Source organism: Mixophyes fleayi, chromosome 4 (genome assembly GCF_038048845.1).
Source record: "Mixophyes fleayi isolate aMixFle1 chromosome 4, aMixFle1.hap1, whole genome shotgun sequence".
In the NCBI taxonomy this organism is placed as follows: Eukaryota; Metazoa; Chordata; class Amphibia; order Anura; family Limnodynastidae; genus Mixophyes; species Mixophyes fleayi.
Window position 1 is genome coordinate 325,942,485 of NC_134405.1, and position 12,501 is coordinate 325,954,985.

The 12,501-nt window shown below is 42.7% G+C and overlaps 1 protein-coding gene across 2 annotated transcripts in view; it reads left to right on the forward strand.

Annotated features, from left to right (window-relative positions):
• SHISAL1 (shisa like 1) overlaps positions 1–12,501 on the forward strand; it is a 120,885-nt gene that overhangs the window by 26,338 nt on the left and 82,046 nt on the right. The window lies entirely within an intron of this gene.

Here is a 12,501-nt window from a genome sequence, read left to right on the forward strand (position 1 = left end):
TGTGTGGAGTTTGTATGTTCTCCCCGTGTTTGCGTGGGTTTCCTCTGGGTGCTCCGGTTTCCTACCACACTCCAAAAACATACTAGTAGGTTAATTGGCTGCTATCAAAATTGACCCTAGTATCTCTGTCTGTCTGTCTGTCTGTCTGTGTGTGTGTGTGTGTGTGTGTGTATGTTAGGGAATTTGGACTGTAAGCCCCAATGGGGCAGGGACTGATGTGAATGAGTTCTCTGTACAGCGCTGCGGAATTAGTGGCGCTATATAAATTGATGATGATGATGATGATTGTGTGAATATCTAGAAGCTTTTGCACCAGAGTGTTAGACAGTAGATGGCAGTTCGGAGCCAGTGAGGGAGGAGGGCAGAGGAGCCCCCACCCTCACTGGCTCTGTTCCATTACCCTGTTCCTCAGCGGCAACAGGGTAATGTTTACTGTTACTGAACACAGTACATTGTGTCCATTGCTGTCCAGTGTCTTATACAATAGCAAAGTGCCTCTCCAGTCCTATTTCTGTCTAAATCCCTGTTGGATATTCATTTACAGCACGATGACAGAGGCTTCGTAAAAACACGTCTCTATTTTTGTTGTGTTCCACATCACATCCACTTTGCTCTATTCACAATATGAAAGTGTAGAAAACACTCCGCTCCATCTATTCATTCCTATTGAAAAGACTTCCACTTGTACGGCCGCCGGAGACGTCAGCTTTTCATCTGTGCTTGACAGATGTCGAGCTCCAGACAATTCTTCCTGCACCAGCCCTGTCTTATTATTCCTAAATTATATGTCACTCAGACTGGGTGAGGGCGGCGGGAGCTGTGTACAAAACATTATTTGTTTTCATCTTAGCTTAGTGCGTGGTTCTCTCAATATTACACATACTGAATTAAACCTTTTCAGGCAGAAAGGAGATAGAATTGATTGGCCGTTAAATGTTCCTTGGTAAATGTGTCATCTGTTAAGTGGAGAAACATTTTGGGGTAGATTTTGTAAACCTTCTAGGTAGGGGTCATGCCCATAGCAACCAATCAGATTCTAGCTATCATGGCCTAGAATGTACTAGATAGATGATAGCTAGACTCTGATTGGTTTCTATGGGCAACACCTACACTTTTACTGCGGTCTGCAGGCTCTGCTGGTCTCAGATCTCTCTGCAGGATACTGCCCAGTCTGTCTCCACTCCAGAGATCCCTCCAAAATCAGTACATGGGTGCTGCCATCTTGGATTCAGTCACCTGCTCTCCCTCAGCCAGTCAGAGTACTGTTTCAGTTCAGCTGATGGCAGCTTCCAATCAGGGGATAGCAGACTCCACTGCAGGGTTCCCTCTAAAAGCAGTTCCTGGGTGACGCCATCTTGGATCCAGTCACCTGATCCCTCTCAGCCAGTCAGAGTTCTGCTGACTGCAGCCTCCAATCAGTTAATAGCAGTTAGTATAAAATGACTTCCTGGAGCCCTAACCTGTTATGAGTGCAACGTTGATTGCTCGGACGCCAACCTGGTTCCTAGCAGTCTGCAGTCTTCTCACTTATTCCTGCTCAGATAATGCAGTCTGCATTACGGTCCAGCAATCGAATCCACTATTCCGGTTCCAGTCTGGTTCAGCATTCCGATCTAGCATTCTGAGTCAAGTCTGGTCTCCTTTGCTGCCCCTCCCCCCCACGTCTCCTAAAATGCCAAACCTCTTGTGATTGGCTTACTGGTTATTGACTCTTCTGGTTAGTTAAGGACACTATGGTTGTTTATTTTATATTGGGGACCCGGGTACATTATGTAGGGACCACCATCGCGACAAAATTGCTACTCTAGGGGTCCAGATTTTTTCCATAACTCTCGAACCCACAGCCCAAAGCTTTTTTCTTGCAGGGGCTGTTAATTTCTCTAAAGGGGGTCCTTTTTTTTTTTTTAGCTGGAGTGTCCTGCACTGTCACCCAGAAATATCCCAGTTCATAAACCCAGGATATTGCCAGGATGGCAGTGTGAACGTGGTATTAGTGTCCAATTCCTTCGTAATGAAACTGCTTTATCACCTCACGTGCTGAGTATAAAACACGCTATTTGAGCTGTGGTACATGGATTTTTAATAAATGTGTGGCCACCTTTTATATGCTAATGAAATTGCTTTTCAACTGATTAAGCCTAGCTCACATGAAAGTTGATTAACAGAGATTGTGCCCAATGTTATTCTCTTAATGAATTTTATATTTAATAAATTGTCATCGTATTATTTTATGTCGGTTTCTGAACATACTTGCTAACGTTATTTTTCTCCACTCAGGGAAAACTATGGAGGGGGGGATGATGAAGTAAATTGTGTCATTTTGACTATTCAGCACACTGCCGCAATCTCGTCCTTTTGTCAGAGCCAGAATGGCGCGATGCACCGCAAATTGCGTCATTGAGGCCCCTGTTCTCCCTCTTCACCAGAAAGTGGGCAGAATGTTGGAGAATAACCTCCCACCCGGAAATCTTTTGTCTCCCAGGAAAAGTTGGGCAGCATGGTGGCTCAGTGGTTAGCACTTCTGCCTCTCAGCACTGGAATCATGAGTTCAATTCCCGACCATGGCGTTATCTGTGTGGAGTTTGTATGTTCCCCCCATGTTTGCGTGGGTTTCCTCCGGGTGCTCCAAAAACATACTGGTAGGTTAGTTTGCTGCTAACAAATTAACCCTAATGTCAGTGTGTGTGTGTCAAGGAATTTAGTCTGTAAGCCCCAATGGGGCAGGGACTGATGTGAGCAAGTTCTCTGTACAGCGCTGCGGAATTAGTGTCGCTTTATAAATAAATGGTAATAATAATAATAATATGGATACAAAGGAATAATAGACTTCCCTTTAGCTAATGGTAGATAATCTATTTGAAGCTATACATGTGACGTAATTAGACAGATAAAAGTTTATAAATAATAACCTCATTGTTAGGCGTTTTACAAATCATTTCTAAGTGAATATATATATATATATATATATATTGAAATGCAGTCATATTAATTACTGTATTACTATATATTTCACAGTGTAATTTTGTTCTATTTCCAGTAGAATCAGTTTTCCCTTTAAGCCAAGCTGTTGGGCGATAAATGATTTATTGGACCAGGATATGGTAATGTGTTCCTCTCTTCATGTATTTATATGTACATGAAATGAGCACTATTTTTGTTCTTTTCCATGAACTCCTTTACGGAAATCCCCCTGGCTGTTTAGATGACCCACTTATGTAGCGTAATATAGAAATCTGTGTTCGTAACTTGGATACATCAGTCTTGCTGCACGATTAATGTAACAAGAGATAAATATATATGGTTGTACGACTGCATTGCTACAACTTTCCTAACTTCCACGGCCCCAATGTAAAGGTTGTTATTGGGGCCCCCCTCACCTTGGGCCTGATTCATGTTGTACGTTCGTTTGTGTAGTGTATCTTGTGTGAAATATCTCTGCGCATGCCCTCTGAGGAGTCCTGGATAGGGGAGGAGTCATCTCGCCTTAGAGACTTGGATGCAGGATTAACTCCGATCACTTGTGAGGATACTGATGATGAAGGTTTTGGGAGTGTAGATTGCAGGTGCTGGGATCTAGCTGAGAGAAGGGAGGTAGCTAATGCTGGACTACTTTTCCAGCATAAATTGTTAACATAAGTTTCTTATTTTCACAAAAGCTTTCCATGAACTCGCCTCAAATGGCGTAACATGGATGAGGTTCCTAGATGGTTAAGGTCTCTACCTCTACTGACTGTAGCTTTACAATTCTACAAATGGCTAGACAACTGTTGTCAAGATTTGTGTAAAAGTAATTCCACACATAAGAGGTGGATTTTTTGGTCTTATGCCCAGGCATGACAATGGCTTTTATATCACTGGCAAGAACTGCTGCTGTCTTTATTTGAAAGTGTATGAAAATAATATTTTGACCTGTGAGGTGGTCAAAATTAAGTGCAAATGACTTGAAGTTAGTGTTATTGAGGGTAATAATAATGTAGGGCAAAAAAAAGCTAAATTATGTGATTTTAGCAAAAACAAAAGGGATTTTAGAAAAACATAGGGATCCAAAGCAAAATCCAAAACACAAAGTTAATCCAGATTTAAAACCAAAACCAGAACACAGGGGTCAGTGAACATCTCTAGTTGATATAGATAACAAACTGGATATTTTATCACTTACGTTATATCTAGAGATGGGCGGGTCCGGTTTCCCAAGAACCGAACCCACCCGAACTTTGCCTATCCGAGTACCGAGCTGAGTAGCTCGGTACTCTCCCGCCCGCTCCGAATCCAAATCAAGGCCGAACGTCATTGTGACGTCGTCGGATCTCGGGGCTCGGTTCTCGCGATACTTCAACATTATAAATACACGCCTCCACAGCAATCCATCGCCATTTGACAGAGGGAGAGAGCAGGGTGAAGTCACAGGCTGATTAGAGCAGGGACAGAGAATCCAATATTCTTCTTGCAATTGCTCTAACAAAAATCGCTAGAGAAAAGAGGAGGATAGAGGTTTATTTTTATTTTTTTTAATATTTGGCATTCCCCAGTGCTTTTGGGGTATCCCCCATAATTGTGCATAAATATTTCTGGCTGTCAAAAGTCATTTCTGTCAGCAGTATCTACCAAATAATTTTTAGCACTCCCCAGTGCTTTTGGGGTATCCCCCATAATTGTGCATAAATATTTCTGGCTGTCAAAAGTCATATTTGTTAGCACTATCTTACCAAATAATTTTTACCACTACAAGTGCCTTGCGCTCAGAATGGATTCAAAGCAGTCCACATATGATCAGAATGAGCAACCAGGTTCTGTCACCAGTCCTGATGTTAGTGTTCCCAGTACGTCATCTGGGCAAGGCGATGTCAAACTACAGAATGTTTCGAAATCAGTCAAAAAAACAAAATAATTTTTTTTTTTACTGTGTTGAAGCGAAAAAGAAGTGTTACTGAGCAAAAGTTAAGTGCCGATAAAAAAATAAATTGCCAACATGCCATTCTACACACACAGTGGCAAAGAGAGAATGAGGCCTTCACCTTTGGCTATTAGTGGCAGATTCAAAAATGTTACCGAGCCTACAAGTGGTGCACAACTACTGTTACGCGTCAAAGCCGAGCTGCAAGATAACAGTAAGGCATTGGAGGATAATGTTTGCTCTGAATCAGAAATGACACCGATCCCTGTGGAGAGTCCATCCAACAGTGGTATGTCTAACCGTGAGCATTCTGTTAGTGTACCCATAAAGAAGGGCCCTTTCAGCAGTTCTGCTGATGTGTACCTGAACAGCCCGAGTGTAGACGGTGATACACAAATTGAGGATGCCACTTTGGAAATAGAAGAGGATGTGGGGGAGATTTATGGAGGTGACGGTGAGGATGTTGGTGATTATGATGCAGACAGATACCAAATTGCCTTTCTCAATTTCTATTTATATTCTAGATTATATAAAGGCTGAATAGTTTTCTATTTCATTCCTAGTGGAGAGGGGATCTGATGCAGACAGATACCAAACTGCCTTTGTCCATTTCTTTGTATATTTGAATTTCTAGCTCTACAGTCTATGCAGGCTGCTTTTTTTTCTATTTTACTACACGTGGATGGGGGGGGGGGGGGGGTCTGATGCAGACAGATACCAAACTGCCTTTGTCCATTTCTTTGTATGTTCAAACTTCTAGTTCTACAGTCTTTGCAAGCTGCTTCTTTTTCTATTTTACTACACCTGGATGGGGGTGGAAACTGATGCAGACAGATACCAAACTGCCTTTGTCCATTTCTTTGTATATTCAAATTTCTAGTTCTACAGTCTATGCAGGCTGCTTTTTTATATTCAACTACAAGTGGAGGGCGGGAGGGGCTTAGATAGCCACCAAAGTACCGTGGTCCATTTAATTTTACTTTTTAGCTCCACAGTCTGTGCAGGCTGCTTTTTTTATATCCAACTACAAGTGGAGGGCGGGGGGGGGGCATAGATAGCCACCAAAGTACCGTGGTCCATTTAATTTAACTTTCTAGATCCACTGTCTGTGCAGGCTGCTTTTTTTATATTCAACTACAAGTGGAGGGCAGGGGGGGGGAAGCATAGATAGCCACCAAAGTACCGTGGTCCATTTAATTTAACTTTCTAGCTCCACAGTCTGTGCAGGCTGCTATTTAATATTCAACTACAAGTGTAGGGTGTACCAAAGACGATGGCTACATTGCCAATAATCAAAGATGGAGGAGGTAGACAACCAGGTTTGACTGTATAATTTGCAGACAAGTGTTCGCATTAAGGACGGCTTACCAGGGATTAAACTGTTTTTTCATAATTTATTAGCTTTAGAATTACCTCACTTATCTAAGAAACTGGTGGAGCACTAAATTAGGTTATTTTAGACCAAAAAAATGGTATTTTTTTCAAAAATAGCAAAACAAAACTAAACAAAACCAAAACCAAAACCAAAACACGCAAAGGCGGTTTTGCAAAACCAAAACACGAAGGTAATCCAGATCCAAAACCAAATACAAAACCAAAACACGGGGGTCAATGACCATCTCTAGTTATATCACATAGTAGTTAGCTCATTACTACATAGCTTGTGGTATATAATAATGTCCAGTAATTAATTTGCTTGTTCTTTAAATGTTCAAAGACAAAGAAACAGAGGAAAACGTACAATTGTATCTGGCAGCAATTCATACTCCTTAGCCCAACATGCTGTTGATTTCACGTTACCTAATAAGCTACTGTATGTGCCAACAGCTGGGGAGATTTCTAATACAATCGCTTCGTCTTCCCCTTCTGTCCGTTACGTCTTCTCTAATGTTTCCTCATCTGTTGCTGTTACTTTGCATAAATTGACAGAGGGTTTTATCGGGATGATATTTTGTGCTGAAATCCCAATTGTACTGGATGATGAATTTCACTATAAATCTATTGCTAAGCATCTGCTCTTTTCTCTCTCTGTCCTCGACAGAGAAAAATAGGGACAGTTCACAGCTGGATTATGTTAGCAACAAATTGGATACTATTGGATGCTGCAAGATCAGGAAAAGGTATTGGGGGAAGAGATTGACAGTGGGATTAATTAGATGTGGTCAGGGCCGGATTACTCATTAAGCAACCTCGTAGGGGACTGTTCGAGATCTGGATTACAAAGTGCTTGTTTTTTTCTTCTTGACAAAGAGGCTCAGAGGTCATTGATCATGAAGACATAGATTCATGGCTACAAGGAGCGGAGCCTCTGAAGTGTACTTCCAGGTTGGCACTTCTATAACTTACTGGAGAGGTCGCAGGCTCCTCGCAGGCGGTCCATGCGCTCCTCTGTCTCTACGTATGCTGAGCTCCTCCAATCAGGGCTCAGCACTCTCTCCTCTACCTCTGTTGCTCCGCCCCACATGATTGAAGCTAAGTAAGTCCAATTGAAAGCATAGCTGGTCAGGAATAGGGCCAGGGTCCATCATCGATTTAGCACCTCTACAGACCAGAGTCACTGACACCAGTCAGGCAAGCTGCCCCCCAGCACTGCAGGACTCGGTAGAGAGAACCTGGTGTAAGTACAGTTTCTTTTCAATATATAAAATGTTTAATAAAACACAATAGGGGAGCAATATATGTAATTATATCTTTAAGCAGTATTATGCAACCAGTTTCCTTCCGTTTGATGTGGAACTACAAGTCCCAGTATGCCTGTAATGAAGTATGATTGATGGACCTGGATGCACGGGCGGGCTTTGCTCGCTGCCACGGGATAGGCACCGTGTTGTATGGGATTATGCGGTCGAACCAGAAAACTTTTGTGTTGTTTTGCTGCACAAGGTATTTCATCGATCAGTAAGCAGTGGAAAGAGCACATATAAGAATCTGTTCCTATTTTCTTCAAGGGACCACTGCACAGATTCACCTGGAACTTACAGTACCACGAAAATAGCACAAATTAGTACTTTTCCAATTATCTCAACCAAGTCCCTTGGTCTATCTACATGATAAAATGCTGCAACTACGTTACAAAGTGCAAAAATACGCACACGTAAACCAGTGTATTAGAAACATAAAAGGTTACTGTTAAAAGCAGTATCCATATTGACTTATTTATATTAACATAAAGCATCAAACAAGCAGTATATTGAGAGATGAGGGATGTTTGCCATATGGGATAATAAGTCATATTTAGTGGTAACATTTCCATTTGTAATAGACATGCAGCTCCACACCAGATGGACCATGAATTTGCTCGATGGGGGTCTGCACAGACCTGTGAGAAATGCTCACATTGCACATATGTAGATGTGTGCTGCATAATTTCTGTTGTATATAAGGGTAACTGGTCCACTTTAGTTACAGTGCCAGGTAGACACTAGCATTAAAGTGTTTTTTCATTAGCTGCCCCTCCGTTGTATGCAGGGCTGGACCCAGACATGGACCCTACGCGGGAAGCGGCTTTGGAAAACGTGCAAATCAGTAAATAAGCCTCTGTCTTCCTGCCACCGGTGTGCATGGCAAAAGCGTTTCTCCAGCTCTAGGCACGCCCCCTGGTGTGAAGTTATCGGACACTTTATGGCAGTGTGTTGCTGCTTTGCATAAACTGGCAATGTTAGGAGGTATACTGTATGGGTTTGGGGTACGCAGCTTCTGTTGGTACCTGGTCAATGGATTTTAAGTCACGTTTTTTTCCTAATCTTGATCCATGAGCACAGTCCCTCCTATCTGCATTAATCTAAAGGCATCAATCCTCGCAGCCTCACATGCAAATGAAAGAGCAACCCTGGGAGGTGGGGTGGGCGTGGGGTTATCCTTTCACCCAAGGTCACCAGAAGTCCAACCACAGCACTGATCGCAGCATCACATGCAAATCAAAGGGCTACCTTGGGAGGGGTGGGGTTAACCTTTCACCCAAGGTCATCAGAAGTTCGACTCCTTCACTGTTCGCAGCATCACATGCAAATCAAAGGGCTACCTTGGGAGGGGGGAGGAAAACATTTCACCCAAGGTCACCGTAAGTCCAACCACAGCGCTGATTGCACATTACAGATATTTTAGGCCATATCCTAATTTTTACAGAAAGCTTAGAACTCCATTTGAGTTATACCCTGCTCTCCTTGTGATTGGACAATTTCTACATTGTCAGTAAATCAGAAGAATACAGATAAATAATAACTGAGGTCTTCAGGAATTCATCTACTGAAATAGCTTCCGATACTGCTGCTCACTCAGGATTGAGGATGGAGGATTTTGCAGAAGTTAGGGAAGAGCCCTATTTATAGCTGAACAGACCTCGGCAGTGTTCTTTCCGCTGCTTGAACATATATTTTATGGCTGTAAATGTTAAATAGTGAATTGGTGCTGTCATTATGGAATTCTGAAGCCAAGCTCTCTCTCTTTGTAAAAATAAATAAATAATTTTAAACATATACAGTTCTTGGACATGTTTAGGAAGGATACGTGAAGGTTTCCTCATACTTGACAGCTTAAGTCTGTCATTATACCGCTTTAGGACCACATTAGAAGTACAAAGTGCCCCCCCTGCTGGACCAAGAGGGGGGTGGGTATTCCACATAGCTAAACAAGCATAGAGGTAAACCTACTAAACTGAGGTATTGCAGAACTGCGCATTTCATTATTACTACAATTACAGGGGTGTTTTTTAATAAAATAGCTATGGGGCATTTTTATTTACATAGGATCGAAGACAATAATTGTTTACATAGAATTGGAGATAGTACTTATCAGATGTGGAACTAATGAGCTGTGGGCCCCAATGGAAGTAGGCAGAGAGGAGGGAACCGGGGGCCCCAACCCTCTGCATCTGCCATGCTGCAGGGCCCATTATCTCCACAGGCCCCGGGGCACTGAACCTGCTACACCAATGGTAGTTCCGCCACTGGTACTTATATAATTTATATCAGGACAATCGTTATTTATTTAGTAGTGAGGCACCACTTAGTGGACGCTCTTGTGACATTACAAGAACAATCACCAACTCAGGCTGGCACTTGTAGTGCTACAAGGGCATGCAATATATTTTAACATTTGGATCCTGGTAGCCACCAGACAGGGATATCAGAAGGGGCCTAATGCAACTTAACATGGGGCAGGGGCCCGATCAGTTTTTGCACAAGCTCCCTTTTCCCTTAGAAAACTGAGGCCGATGCAGTACGTGGCTTTTAGAAAATGGACGGTTTAGTCTGGATATTTTTAAGGATGAGCGGGCTCGGATGTCTGGAATCCGAGCCCACCCGAACAGTGTGATTCCGAGTCAGATCCGAGCGATGTCCGGGTATTCCCGCCGATTCTGAAACTTAAAACGAGGCTCTGACTCATAATCCCGCTGTCGGATCTCGCGATACCCGGATCCTTTAAATTCCCCGCTTGCCGCCGCCATCTTCACTCGGGCATTGATCAGGGAAGAGGGAGGGTGTGTTAGGTGGTCCTCTGTCCTGTGATTTCTCGTGCTGTGCTGTGCTGTGCTGTGCTGTGCTGTGCTGTGTTCTGCTCAGTCCAGTCCAGTGGTGCTTTGTCCTGTGCTCTGTCCTGCTGAGTCCAGTGGTGCTGTGTCCTGTGCTCTGTCCAGCTGAGTCCAGTGGTGTTTTGTGCAGTGCTGTGTCCTGCTGATTCCAGTGGTGCTGTGTCCTGTGCTCTGTTCTGCTAAGGGCATTGTTATTTCTAAATTATTCCAAAGTTATAAAAAATTTATTAAAAAGTTATAAAAAAATAAATCTAAAAAAAATAAAAATATTATAAAAAAATTATAAGAAAAAAAAAATTAGGTTGAAAAAAATAGGTAGTACTATTTCAATTCAAAGTCACACTACGTTCACTCTTCCAGCTGTCACAAAAATTAGGTACTGCTGTATAACTACAGTCCAGTGGTACTCTCCTGTGCCACAGATAATTTGTAAAGACTTTGCCCAGTGTGTGTGGTTTAGGGGTACGCTCTCTTGTGCTGCATATAATGGAGTAGCAAAATTTGGAGGATAAAGTAGGGAAAGATCAAGAACCACTTCCTCCTAATGCTGAAGCTGCTGCCACTATTCATGACATAGACAATGAAATGCCATCAACGTCGTCTGCCAAGGCCGATGCCCAATCTCCTAGTACAGGGCATGTAAAATCCAAAAACCCAAAGTTGACTAAAATTTCCAAAAAAAGAAAATTAAAAACATCTGAGGAGAAACGAAAACTTGCCAATATGCCAGAGTGGCAAGGAACGGGCCCTTGTTCAGGACTAGTGGTTCAGCTTCACCCAAGGATCTAAGCCCTCCTCCTCCCCCCCTCTCAAAAAAATTGAAGAGAGTTATGCTGTCAGCAACAACAACAAAACAGCAAACAACTCTGTCTTCTAAACAGATGACATCATAAATCCCCAGGCGAGTCCAAGGGTGTTGGTGGTTGATAAGCCTGACCTTCCCATCACTGTACGGGAAGAGGTGACTCCATCCACCATTTGCAGCACACCCTCTGCACATGCTGGAAGGATGACCCACAGTGTAGATTCAGATTTGGATAATCAAGGTGTCAAGGAGGCTATTGATGTAGCTGGTGTTGTGGAGGAACTTGACGAGGAGGATGCTGATGTGGTTATCATAAATGAGCCACCAGGGGGGGAAACAGTTGTTGTCCATGGGATGAAAAAGCCCATCGTCATGCCTGGTCAGAAGACCCAAAAATCCACCTCTTCTGTCTGGAGTTATTTTTATCCGAATCCGAACAACAAATGTATGGCCATATGTAGCTTATGTAAAGTTCAAATAAGCAGGGGTAAGGATCTTGGCCACCTAGGGACATCCTATAATTTCAGCCACAGTAGTTTGGTAGGCCCTGTCGCTGAAATGATTGGTTTGTTAAAGTGTGCATGTCCTATTTCAACAACATCAGGGTGGGTGGGAGGGCCCAAGGACAATACCATCTTGCAACTCTTTTTTTGTCATTATGTGCTCTTTGGGGCCTAGTTCTATCTCCATCAGAGATATTCCTGCAGGCCATGTCACCGGCACAGCTATGTTGGTGTTAGACGTGCGCTGCATACTCTGTCTGATTTAGCAGAAGCTAGCCATTGGCCTTGATAATCAAATAGGCTTTCCGTGATATTACATTGTCAGGGATTAGGCTAAACAGAGTGTCATGGTATTTGAGATCCTTACCTTACCTACACACAGCGTATACAGAGCTGCTATTTGTTCTATCATATTAATGTTTAGATAGGGTCTCTACATATTAACACACTCCGCTTGCTCACATCACCCAGTGAAGCAAGCGCTATATAAGTGCCAACTTTTATACACGTTAGGCAGCGTCTTTAACGAGACAACAGTATCTATATAATTGTGAGTGCTTTAAGATCTTACATGACCTTTAATCAGGCCACTTTAATCGCTGCTCTATTACAGATCTCTGTACAGTGAGCATCATGCATATTTTTGCAGAACCAATTTAAATATATAAACAGGGTCTCCTAGAATACGTACTATTTTATTTAAAGGAGTTTTAAGGGGCATTACACTCTAATAGAGAGACTCATCATTTCGGAATAAAAAAAATGCTCT